Source organism: Palaemon carinicauda, chromosome 39 (genome assembly GCF_036898095.1).
Source record: "Palaemon carinicauda isolate YSFRI2023 chromosome 39, ASM3689809v2, whole genome shotgun sequence".
Classification (NCBI taxonomy): Eukaryota; Metazoa; Arthropoda; class Malacostraca; order Decapoda; family Palaemonidae; genus Palaemon; species Palaemon carinicauda.
Window position 1 is genome coordinate 21,494,928 of NC_090763.1, and position 13,107 is coordinate 21,508,034.

At 44.2% G+C, this 13,107-nt stretch overlaps 1 protein-coding gene and 1 pseudogene across 1 annotated transcript in view; both read right to left on the reverse strand.

Moving 5' to 3' along the window:
* The window catches only part of LOC137631068 (ADAM 17-like protease), a 299,072-nt gene that overhangs the window by 38,335 nt on the left and 247,630 nt on the right, over positions 1-13,107 (reverse strand). The gene's annotated exons all lie outside the window — the stretch shown is intronic.
* On the reverse strand, positions 8,186-8,304 carry LOC137631501 (5S ribosomal RNA; annotated as a pseudogene).

Genomic DNA, 13,107 nt, shown 5'->3' on the forward strand with positions numbered 1-13,107 from the left:
GTAGTAGGTTGGCCAGGGTACTAGCCGCCCGTAGAAATACTACCGCTAGAGAGTTATGGGGTCCTATGACTGGTCAGACAGTACTACGGTGGATCCTTCTCTCTAGTTACGGTTCTTTCCCTTTGCCTACACATACACCGAATAGTCTGGCCTATTCTTTACAGATTCTCCTCTGTCCTCATACACTTGACAACACTGAGATTACCAAACAATTCTTCTTCACCCAAGGGGTTAACTATTGCACTGCAATTTTTCAGTGGCTACTTTCCTCTTGGTAAGGGTAGAAGAGAGACTTTAGCTATGGTAAGCAGCTCTTCTAGGAGAAGGACATTCCAAAATCAAACCATTGTTCTCTAGTCTTGGGTAGTGCCATGCCTCTGTACCATGGTCTTCCACTCTCTTGGATTAGAGTTCTTTTGCTTGAGGGTACACTCAGGCACACTATTCTATCTAATTTCTCTTCCTCTTGTTTTGTTAAAGTTTTTATACTTTATATAGGAAATATTTATTTTAATGTTAATGTTCTTAAAATATTTTATTTTTCCTTGTTTCCTTTCCTCACTGGGCTATTTTCCCTGTTGGAGCCCCTGGGCTTATAGCATCCTGCTTTTCCAACTAGGGCTGCAGCTTAGCAATTAATAATAATAATAATGATAATAATAATAACACAATACTTTAATATTGTACTTTACAATATATATACAATGATACTGCATTTAAGATTAACTATTGTACATATTTTATACATACACCACTAGCCATTTTCATACAAAATTCTACGAAGCAGTCTTGAAGCATGACACGATTCCTGATGCGTCGTCTCTTAAGCAGTACTGTAGGGAATTACACATCTACAGTACATTACCTGGTATAATTAAACACTGTAGAAGAGTATGTATACAAGTACATCACTTTTTTATCTCAAAACGTAACTCTGCTCAAAAAGGACCTAAGTGGGAGATGCACACGTAAGGAGAGACAGACAATCCAAGACTGAAGCCGGATCAGCATGAGATGGGATGTTGTGCTGGGCAGAGAGGTAAGTGGCTTAAAGCGAACCGGGTGCAAAGAAGCGCAGGCTGTTTGAAATTGACATGCCACGAGAGTACTTCTTATGAACCCGCGAATGTGAATTTTTTTTTTTAATTTAATCAGTTATACGATTCTCTGCGTAGCGAACGAGTGAAATCATGAAGAATGAGCCTGAGAAAAGCGAGGGTAAACTGTACTAACATTTAATATACTGTATTAGACAAAATGATGAGGTAGAATGACAAATTATGAGAAATAAGTAAAACTTTAATTTCAGTAAAATATATAAGCTTAAATCCAAAAGAAATACTGTAATACCAGCAGTATTGTAATTAATCTATTGTGCCATCAGTACATTACATATTTAAACATATATGTAAAACTATATTGTCGGCTCATCCTATCGCAGGTTTTTGTGGCCTGTTACATTGTATATTTTTTCCAATTTTTTTTTGTGCTAATCAGTAATTTTTTGGCCTGATAATTAATAAAAACTAAATTATTACATATTCATACACAATACAGAGAATCGCAATACTTATTAAATAAAAATTCACATATTCATGATAAAAACTTGCGGCGCGATGATTTACAATAGCCCGCACTCCTCTCCACTCGGCTAGGCTCATACCACTATCCTCTCTCCCCACCCAGCTTGTTCCAGCTCTCACTGTACACTATATATCCATTTACTGTGGTAAAAAATTACAGCTATATTTGAAATAAACTGGATTTTGATTAAAATGGTGTTTCACCTAACTGTATCCAATAATAATGCATGTAATATTCACATTTTAGCATCAAATTTGTAAATAAAAACAGCAAATTATAATTTTTCCACTGTTTACATTTATACTTTCCAATTCAGCTGATTAAGGCATGCTACTGAAGGATATTTGATATTTCCTAAACGAAACTACTATTGCGAAGATATTTATGTTTTTAGTTAATAAGATAAGTTACATTTCTGTTTAAGAAAGTAAAAAAATAAAAGAATGTTTACATAATTCACTCAATATTTACATATCAGCAACCACCATCTACAGCCATCTCTTGGCAAAAACGTAAACAACAGCTGGAGTATTATAAATGAATAAAGATAAAATTATTTTACTTGAACATAAACTATATAAGATAATTAAAATGAGTATATTACATGATTTTAAGTCAATCCTTCCAAACTACTAGCCTATTAATGAACAATATGCAATTAGAATATCTGTTAACTGGAGTTTCATTCATATTGCCGATGCACAATAATTTATAGTTTTAGCTCTGTGGTGATTGATTATAAAGCTTCAGAAATTATTTATATTGTGTTATAACGTAACTATATTCTTGGTTTTCAGATGCTTTTTAATGTTATTTTCTAAATTTGGCATTTTCATTCAATTACAAGATTTGCACAGTCATGAGTTTCAATTAAATTTCCTTTTGTTTCCTAGTTATGGAAAGTTTTCCCTGATTCCAAACAGAATACCGGCTATGAATATTGTTTGTTTTCTCACCTTCATTTACAGCCTGTTAGTTTATATTTGGCAATATATTTTCTTGATCTTTCCACCACAGTGAATAAGGGTATGCTGTAATGTAAAAATGTTAGTCTTATCCTACTTTACTATCGTACGATGATTGAAATACAAGCAAAACAGCCGATATCTGATTTGTTTCATAACAAAACAGCTGTTCTTTATTCAGTTATTAATGTGGTTGTATGCGCTTATGCAATGATTATAACGTTAATAACCATACTTTAACATTATCTTTTAATTTTCCAACCCACAGAAGTTAAAGATGGGATAAATATTATTATCAGGTTACTGTAGATGTTGGACGGATTCCCTACAGAAGATGACACGGACGCATCAGCAATTGCATCATACTAAAAGATGGCTATGTAGAACTTCATACATAAATAGTTAGTGGTCATTGTATAAAATATGTACACTTAGGTAATCTTGAATTGTAGACATACTGTATAGTAAAGAATTACAGTAATGTTGTTTATTGTAAATGTAGGCTACGTGTACGGTGAGTCAAGTCGTCCGAATAAAAAGCGAACACTTACAGTTGAGCTTTACTGCCTGTAGTGATAGTAGTATATTACAGTAATATACACTACAGTATCAGCGAGTGTTATATAGTATTACTAGATAGGAACAACTATATTGTGATAGAAACCAGGTAATAAAATATTAGGCAGTACTTAGTGTGTGAATTATCTGTGCGTAGGTAATGGGCCGTGAGTTGTTAGGTTATTTAAGGAGTTATCCCACCCAAAGGCCCCTATTATTCATGAAATCACACCTGTCTCTGTTACCTAACCCTCGCGAAGAATAAGGGCTGACTATACATATTGAAAATTTCTCATTTTTTTTACCAGTACTGTACTGTATAATTTCATGCAAGTATGCCAACTATGACCACCTGAAACCTGCCAGACAAGCCTTCAAAACCAGCATTTTAAACCTAAAAACTGCTAGATATTTCAAAAGTTATGAAACTGCATGGAACTTCCATTCTAATAATAGATTCATTTGATTTACTTATCCTCTTAAGCATATGTATTCACATATACAGTAATGATATATATAAATACAAGTCTTTATTTTAGCTACATTAGTTACATTAGGGATACAGCATTATTACACTTATGATATCAGTAAATAAAAGAAATTACCATAAGTAGCAGCATTAGTTTGACTGCAGATAGGCTACAAGAAATCTATAAAGTCATATGGCCCAAATTGGAATAGAGCCAATCCACAAGCAAAGTTGAAATGTGTCAGTGCCTTTGGATTAGAACCTAGTGAAGCCAAGATCACTCCTCAAATAAAATGTGCATACTTCGTGGCTAATATATGGGCCAATGCAGAAAAAATAAACTTGCAACAGTCAGTAAAGAAAAGGCATGGCACTTGGAAAACAATCAGTACACTCATTGGTGGTTTGAAAGTGCACAGTTTCCTAAAATCCTAGTTCCAGAGGAGGAAGACCTGGAAACGGATACCAAAGGTAAAGATCAACTTGCATTAGCATCTTTAGATGAAGATGAAAGTTCTGATGGGGACAACAATGATTAGGTGGAGGATTCTGGTACATCAGAGGAAATATTTCCAGTTTTGACATACTTAATTTTGAATTGAATTGAATATAGAATTTAGGCCTTAAGCCAAGCACTGGGGCATCAAAGGCCATTCAGCACTATATAATGCTAATAAATCAATCATATCCATACTTTCACAACATTTGATATTTTAACTTATAAAACCAATCACACAACTTTCAAACAATATCGTCTAAATGTGTAATAAGGGATTAAAAGGATTAAAAAAAGAAATTAATAAAATTAACTACAGCTTGTGATATAAACCAATACTCTGTATACATTTTTTCAAGTTAAGGATATCACAATTTTCCCCCAGTATATCTCTTAAAGGGTTGTCATAGAGTATATGCATTCTCCTCTGAAGATTAAAAAAAGAACAATCAACTAAAATATGTTTCATATCTATTGTCACTTGACAGGTATTACAAAGAGGGGTCTGTCTCCCTTCTCCAAACTTGATTAAATAATTGTGGGTTGCAAGAGTACGACCAATACGCAGTCTAGTCAAAATTATATCATCCCTCCTACTTGTAGAATTACAAGATGGCCATTTATCCACCCTCCATGTTTCAATTTTTTATTGGTGGTCAGTTCAGAGCATCGAGCCTGCCAATTATTCTTACACTGAAAATGTATCTTACTTTTAAGTTCTTTGTAAGGAATACTTAAGGGGGAAGGGTTAAGCAGCCCTGAAGCTTCCTTAGCTGCCTTATACACTTGTTCGTTTCCATCCACCCCTAACATGGGCAGCAACCAAACAGAAGTGAACACTAATATTCTTCCTAAACTGCAGAAGTGCTAACCCGCCCTGCACATCTTTAATTTGAAGGAAAATCGTTTCTAGTAGGCATGAGATAATACACTCAAAACGATGGGGACTGTTGACAATTATTTCGTTAACACCAAACAATTCACATCAGTGTTTTCTATTATAAAAAAAAATATGAGTGATTAAAAAACAAATTAATAATTAGTGAATAGGGGGGGCTTGATGACAGAATTTTAGTTAAGTTTTGAGTATTTCCTCTTTGATAAAGTTTATATACAGTACATGTTACACTTGTTTTCTGTCAGCATATCAGAAACATTGTTCTATATTGTGAGTTTGTGTAGAAATAATATCCTTTTATGAGGGAGGTTGTAAAATCCTTCCTGCATATTCTCATATTGAGTTACCAATATGACAAATTCGAAGATAATTTGTATTTTTCCTAACCATACAAACCTTAGCTATTTACATTGGGTTTACCTTTTAGCGTAGCTGAAATGGCGAGCCATTAGAATTTAACGAGGGTGTATTACCCCTGCGCTAGTTAGCAGGGGGGTAGGGGAGTGGTAGCTAGCTACCCCTCCCCCCCTCACACACCGGTGAATTGCTTCACTTTCACTTAGAGGTAGGACTTGTCTTGGGGGACAGGGCTGGCGGGCAAATATATGTAAATAGCTAAGGTTTGTATGGTTAGGAAAAATACAAATTATCTTCGAATGTCATTTGTTCCGTAACCGAAATACAAACCACGCTATTTACATTGGGTGACTTGCCCCTTAGGAAGGGTGGAAAGTCCCCAGCCATACTGGCTTTGGCTTTACCCAGGGACTCAGAATCCGAATGAGTCGCACTCGAGAAAAGGAGTCCCTGCACCTCACAAGTTCCTTGCTCTGCAAGGAACCGTGTGGCCTACATAAGCTTGTGTGTGAAGGAAGAAGTGTGACTCTGGGTTAGGACGTTCCCAATACCACCTCGTCAGGGTATGGGGGACGCGACAGTATTGACTCAATACTCGGAACACAAGGAAGCATGGTTTACCTGCAGAGGTTTGAGGTCAGCTATGCAGAGACCAGGATGCTGCTTCCCAGTAGAGGGGATGATGAAGAAAGAAGTAAGGGCCAGACAAACTTCTTTCGTTCATGCAGACTAAAACCTGATAACAATGTCCTCAACCTTCTGCTACCTGTCCAAAAAGGAACCTGAGGTTAGACCAGCTGTTGTGTAGCCACCACAGAGTGATAGAAACGTATCGATACTCCTGTGGGTCACGCCCTGCAGGAAGCGGGCTGCGAAGGTCATTAGACGCTTCCAGACTCCAGCTTGTAGCACCTGCGTCACAGAGTAGTATTACTCGAAGGCGAGGGACGTTGCGATGTATCCGACATCATGCTGTAGGGCGACGTGACGGGGGAGGGTCTGGATTCAGGTCGAGATGAATGTCCTTGAGTCCGAGCTGAAGAGGTATACTGGCAACTCTCCCCCGTGTCCTTCTTGTGCTCCCAACCCGGCTGCACGTGAGGACAAACTGCAGCTGTTCCCAAAGATAATCCCTCAATTCCTTTACTGGCAAGAAGGAGAAGGTTTTGGGTCATCAGATACAGAATGGTGACTCGACATCTTAAAGAATTGGACCGAAGGGCCGGGACCCCAAGATTCTGAGTCTAGTCAACAACTCAGGAGCGAACCTGAATGTTGCCTTCCCCCATTCCTCAGAAAGGGCGGAGTCGTACGAGACCAAGAAGATTGCTTACACACTGGCCGCGGCCAGAGTGAGCAGGAGACCCAAGATGGAATACAATCAGAGGTCTGACGTAAAGGGTCTTGAGAAGATCTCTTAAGGGACTAAAAAGTCCGAGCCATGCTCCATGTTGGAGGTCTCACTCTGACTAGGGAAGGGACGTTCCCAGCTTCTCATGAGCGAGGAAAGGTCCAGCGGGAAGGAAAACGTTATTCCTTTCAGCCTGAAGGTCAGGGAAAGGCTGAGCGACAGGCTTCATTGCCGAGAGCGGAAAGGAGTTTCCTCCCGCCGAAAAGCAATAAGTTCGTTATTGCTGGAGAAGAGGCCTCAAGGGAAGAGGTATATCTCCCACGACACCAACCACAGAAGACTCTCCACTTCGCCTGGAAGACCCCTGCGGATGACTATCGCAGATGACGCGACCTCCGCCCCGCGACTGTAGCAGTTTGTCTCTTCTTGAGGAAGAGGAGGCGTAGTGTCTCCAGGCATGAAGCCGAAGCGACGCCCCGGCTCGTGAAAGATGTTGCAGTGTGGTTGTTTGAGTAGCCTGTGCCGTGGGAGAAGCTCTCCCGGGAGTTCCGTCAGGGGAAGCAGAGGGTCCGGAAACCGTTCTGCGTATAGTCCCAATGGAGCTCTCAGGGCCATTGAAAGGTTGACAGACAACCTGGTCTTGTTGAGACCCATTCTCAACAGACAACAAAGGAGGGAAGACGCAGGCGTCGATGTTATCCCACCATCACCGGAATGCATCTTGCCAAAGAGTCTCGGGGTCTGAGACTGGGGGGAAGAACAGCGGAAGCTTGAGGTTCCAAGCTGTCGCGATCAGGTCCCCCAGGCCAGGACTTGCTGGTTACTCAAGGCTAAAGACCCCCAGGTACACTCTCTCTACGAGGCTCTGCTCAGATAGTCGGAGAGAACATTCCTCTGCCCGGATTGAGCAAGCCGATGGTGGTATTGAGAGGATCTCAAATCATCTCAGTATCTCTACTGCAAGATGCGAAGGTATGAAAATGCGTCCCTTGCTGGTTAGAACACGCCAGTACCATGAAGTCGTCGCGCACGGAGCGACTCGGCAGGAGCTGTAGGATCTGTAGAGGGGCCAGACTACGGCCCCTAAGCCTGCCTGAATGATGGAGAGGTATCCTTCAGGTCCTGACCATAGGCCTGGACCGGAACATGCCCCCCCCCTTTTCTTTGACGAGTCCGAGAACAGCATAAAAAATGTGGGTTAAGGACGAGAATATCCACTCCCATCAAGAGGTTCCATAGGTCAACACCCATTGCAGGTCTAATCGTTCCGCTGGTCCCATAGGGGCCAGAAAGTTCAGTTAATCGTTGCTTTGAAACCACCGGAACTTGGGCCGCCCCACAGGGAACTTATCCTGAGGCGACCATTCGGAACTTTAGACGGGTCAATGAGGAAAAGAGACCTAGGAAACGTTCCAAGGCAGGGCTGAAAGCTCTGCCTGACTGAAAACAGGTACTGCGACTCTCCTCAGCCTTGCCACAGTCAACTGAAGGGAAGGCTCGGAGGAGGCGGCAACAGAATCTGGCGTCCCCAGGCGGTCACCCATCCAAGTACCGACCAGACCCGACGTTGCTTAACCTCGCTGGACGGACGAGAAGCGGGGTTTCCAACGTGGTAAGGCCGTTGACTCAATATCATGGCTAGATACTCCAGATGTTGAGGCCGAAGAAGAGAAGGCTCCTAGCAAATTACCATGAACCCCCACTCATGGTAAGGATCCGGAAGCTTATCCCGGCGTTGAAGAAGGTCGAACCCAAGACTACCGGAGTTGACCAGACCTCCAAAAGGCGAAGGAGGTGGAAGCCTGCTCCTGAGCGGCCATGAGAAAAGCAGGGAGAGTTCTCTGGGGAAAAACCTGCGATGCTAAGGCGGGATCGCCACACTGCATCTTAAGCAGGAATACCTGTAGTCTAGGCTGAATTCCAAGAGCTTCCTAGAAGATGGATGGAATGGAAACTGAAAGTACCCGTCCTTCCGATCCCGGGCCTGAAGAGTCCTGTCGCCTCGTTACCAGTCTGATCGATTCTGCTGTTCCACGCTGGACGAAGTTTGTTCAACAAACTTGATCAGAGCTGAGAGGTTGACTACGGAATTCCCGTCTCAGATACTTTCCTACGAGAAAGGATAGACTGAAGAAGCCGGGGGGTGAAGCCGTCGACGATCCTATGGAGGACCTTCTCTTAAGGCATGGATCATTCTGCCCAAATGTGCAAACTCTTGCCGACCCTATGGCATAGAGGTTCAGTGACACTGAATTCGCTGACAGAGACGGCAGGCGCGATATCCTTGGCTGATCACGGAGATTGTGCAGGAATCGGCATCGGGAAGCTGTTATCCGGATGAGTAACCTTACGCATCCTCCCAGCGTGAAACCTGCAAGGAGGGGTTGCCAATCCTAGAGTTCGTGAACTCTGCCGCTCCCTCTAGGATTATGCCCTCGCGGGAGAGCCTCCCGTGCTACCTGTTCCTGACAGGAGGGGACTGCTATTGGACACCTTGTCTCAGTTGTCGTAGCCGGTCCGATAACTTAGGCCGACGAGGCTGAATGAATGAATGAATGATTTAAAGTTTTCAGGCATCCTGACATCTAAGGTCATTGACGCCGGCCGATGAGGCTGAAAGAAAGAGGCGCTGGAGCCCTGAAGGGTCTGGAAGAAAGCGCCTTGGAGGAGTGAAAACGGAAGTCGACTTCCTCCACACAACCGCTGTCTATGTCTCTGTCCTTAGGCACAAACAAGCTCTTCCCAAGGATGGAAGGGTGTCTGAGGTTGTCGACATCCACGGATGAGACACCCGAAAGGAAGCCCTCGGTCATTGCGTCCAGATGGTCCAACATCGAGCTTGCCCGCAAGTTCGAAACTTGGCGACGAAACGCCAAGGTGCTTGAGCCCGAGAGGAGGAAAGTACCCATGATCTTCCTGTAGTTTCCTTGTACAAAACCTCGGGTCGCAACCGAGGAGGGAAAGGACCTGGTAAGCCCCTTTCACGAGATGGAGAAGAGGAAGGGGTAAACCAGTCACCCTTTGGCCGATGGAGAAATCTCGAACGGAAAGCTCCCTGGCAAAACCCTTCCAGGAAATGACGGGGAAGGGCTAACCCAGGTTCTGGAAAGAAGAATGTTGCTCAGACCTCCCTGAAGATTCTTCCTGCTCTTGCATGTGCCATGCTCTGCGTTTACGGGGTAAGGCCGTGTTCTGGAAATACGCTCCAGAAGACTCGCCAGGCTGGCCATGCTGCGAAACCCCAACGGGAATCGCGGTCACAATCGCCCTGGCGCTCGCGCGATGGTAAATCAATGGTTTGCGCGTGGCCGAACGTGGAAGCGCCCATGCGCGGGCACGCAGGAACGCAAACGAAAGAACGAAGGAGCGCAGAAGGAGGGCGAGCGTGGTAGGAAGGGCGAGAGCTGGTGGTCGGCGAGCGATGACCCGTAGGCGAGCAATGGATACTGCAGGAATCAAGCCGACGTTCGCGCGACGGAACACCGTCGGTCGGCGCGACGGAACACCGTCGGTCGGCGCGACGGAACACCGTCGGTCGGCGCGACGGAACACCGTCGGTCGGCGCGACGGAACACCGTCGGTCGGCGCGACGGAACACCGTCGGTCGGCGCGACGGAACACCGTCGGTCGGCGCGACGGAACACCGTCGGTCGGCGCGACGGAACACCGTCGGTCGGCGCGACGGAACACCGTCGGTCGGCGCGACGGAACACCGTCGGTCGGCGCGACGGAACACCGTCGGTCGGCGCGACGGAACACCGTCGGTCCGCGCGACGGAACACCGTCGGTCCGCGCGACGGAACACCGTCGGTCCGCGCGACGGAACACCGTCGGTCCGCGCGACGGAACACCGTCGGTCCGCGCGACGGAACACCGTCGGTCCGCGCGACGGAACACCGTCGGTCCGCGCGACGGAACACTGTGGAAAAAATTAATAATAGTTGGGAAAAATAGTAAACCATTTCCACATATAACAAGCTTGGGTTATATATGTTTTAAAGTAACTTTCATTATCAATTCCCTTTGGTCATAATGTCTGATATTCTGCCCCAGTACTGTACTATGACATTTTATTCACTATAAAGATTTCAATTTTTCTTAAATAGGTTTAAATGTTTTGCAAGCATAATGTATATGTTTAAGGGGTATGTATATATTTTTGTTTGGTCCTACCAACTGTCTTAACAACATTTGTTTTTGCAGCACGCCCTACTCTCTGTAGGGTTTGAAAGTGTAACCAGAGTTTTGAGTAAATAGAAGTACTGTACTTTACAAGAATAGGTTCCTTCATCAAGAAAAGAAAAAAGAACAGATACGGCAAACATTTATGTTGACAGAAGTTCCCAATTGTAAGGGAAATTTACTCGAGACCACTGTATGTATATAGGAACAGAGTATCTGTCTAGTACTGCTCATAGCAATTATGAATGTGGTTGATGGCCTGTTACCAGTGTGTAGTGGTGGGTGTGTCTGCTCTGTATTCATTTTTCACTGCCTGTGAACTGTAAGTACCATCATGTGTTTGAATGAATAACACCACAACCAATGTATTATAAGGCCATTGACGATTGCTCGTGTTGTTGACAAAATTTTTGAGACATTGTTATTGTGGGCCTACAGAGATCTGCACAGCAGCGTATGCGGCTGAACTGTTCAAAGAAAAATTGTAAGTGACTTTGCAGCTTAGTGGTGAACTGGATATTGAAGGGACAGTATTGATTCAGGGGAAAGTATGGTAGCACAGTATTTTCACAGATCTATATTTTCTTATGAGTAATTTCTAGTTTGTTTGTTATTTGTGGAGCTGGAGTGTAAAGGACTGATAATTTTGCCCTAAATTTGGTTATTGGAACTGACAGATAAATACTTAAAAATAAATATTTTTTCTCTTGCTTATACAATATGCAAAAGGGATGCTAATTTTTCATTTAATTGATTATTCTAACTGATATGATATTCCTAACAGTTTTCTGCAAATAAATTTTTTTTTGTTTTTATGTATACAGCATTTAATTTAAGAAACCTCCCACCACGGCCCCCCTTCCCCAGCCACTGTTTTTAAGATCTCTTAAGTACCGTAATTTAACATAATTCTTTCCTCCCACACTGTGTCCCGTAATTAATTAAACAATATTTCCTTTCACCTAATGTTCTTATACTTGTACTTATGATCAGCAAGCAAAAGGGAGGAGAAGCAAACGGGTAAGTCAGGTTCTAGCTGGGTCCCCTTGCCCAGTATAAATCAAGGGGTGGTGCCCAGAGTTCCGTTCTCTTGACCTGTTACTTAGATTTTTAGGGTATTCCACCATTGTATATTTGTTGTGTAGTGAACGTCGGGTTGCGGTCGGCATTCGGACACTAGGCAGTTCGGGTGCTACCTCTGGCCACAGTCCGCAAACCACTACATAATTTTTGGTGCCCAGACCCGGGAAACACCAACCTTTAGAGATGGCATCATCCAGTAAATGCCGAAAGGCTAAGAAGAGCCTGAGCCGGGATGTGGCAAGTCTGGTCCAGATTGTCAGTGACCTGGCAACTCAGGTCAAGTCCCTGAAACTACAAGTGGCGGCCCTGAAGACTGTTGAGCCGTCACCAACGTGCCACGTTGCCACTGGGGTCACAACCACAGTGACCACAAGTGCTCCATCTACGTCCCCAGCTTGGCCAAATTACAATGGTCTGGCAATTCCAGTGACTGGAGCAGAGCAACTGATTGGAGGTCTCCAGGCCCCTCCAGGGTTCACATCGTTAATCCCCCCTGTACCAGGCTTCTGGGAGTCTCCTGTCCCAAGTGGACTGCTTGATTCCTCGCCTGTTCTGGCAACTAACTCTGTTAGTCCACCAGAGCCTGCAGCCAGTAGACTAGGGGAGCAGTTCCTGGACAATCTGGCTGAAGCCAGTAGGCCAGAAAAGGCTCCAGCAGCTACCGCTGAGGCAGTTCTTGCCCAGACAGGGGCTATCTCAAAGCGGAGATGCCAGGCCAAGGAAAGAGCCAGACCAGCCATACCCGAAATGACATCTTCATCACAGGAGTCTACCAGTGAAGATTTTGGTAGTGATACTTCCAGCTCCTGTCTCAGTGTCAGCTCAGAAGACACTGTCTCAACCGACTATGTCCAGTCCCTCCAGACAGAACGCAGTCTGTCTGATCTTCTCAAGGCCCCTGACTCCAGGAGGAACCCCAAGCCTGGAATCTTCCAGCTGGAAACTGGCCAGAGTTTTGCCCGATTCCTGAGGGATTTCGAGGCCTACTGTGCCAGTAAGTATACCGCAGGAAGCTCTGGTTGGTGGACTGTTGATCTCGGGAAATTTCTGAAGGGAGAAATCCATGAGGCGTTCTTGGCCACGGGGGGTCCCGAGATCTCATACCCCGTCATTAAGGAACGCCTCCTTGACTGGTGCCGTGAAGCCCGAGGGAGGCGTGATGCT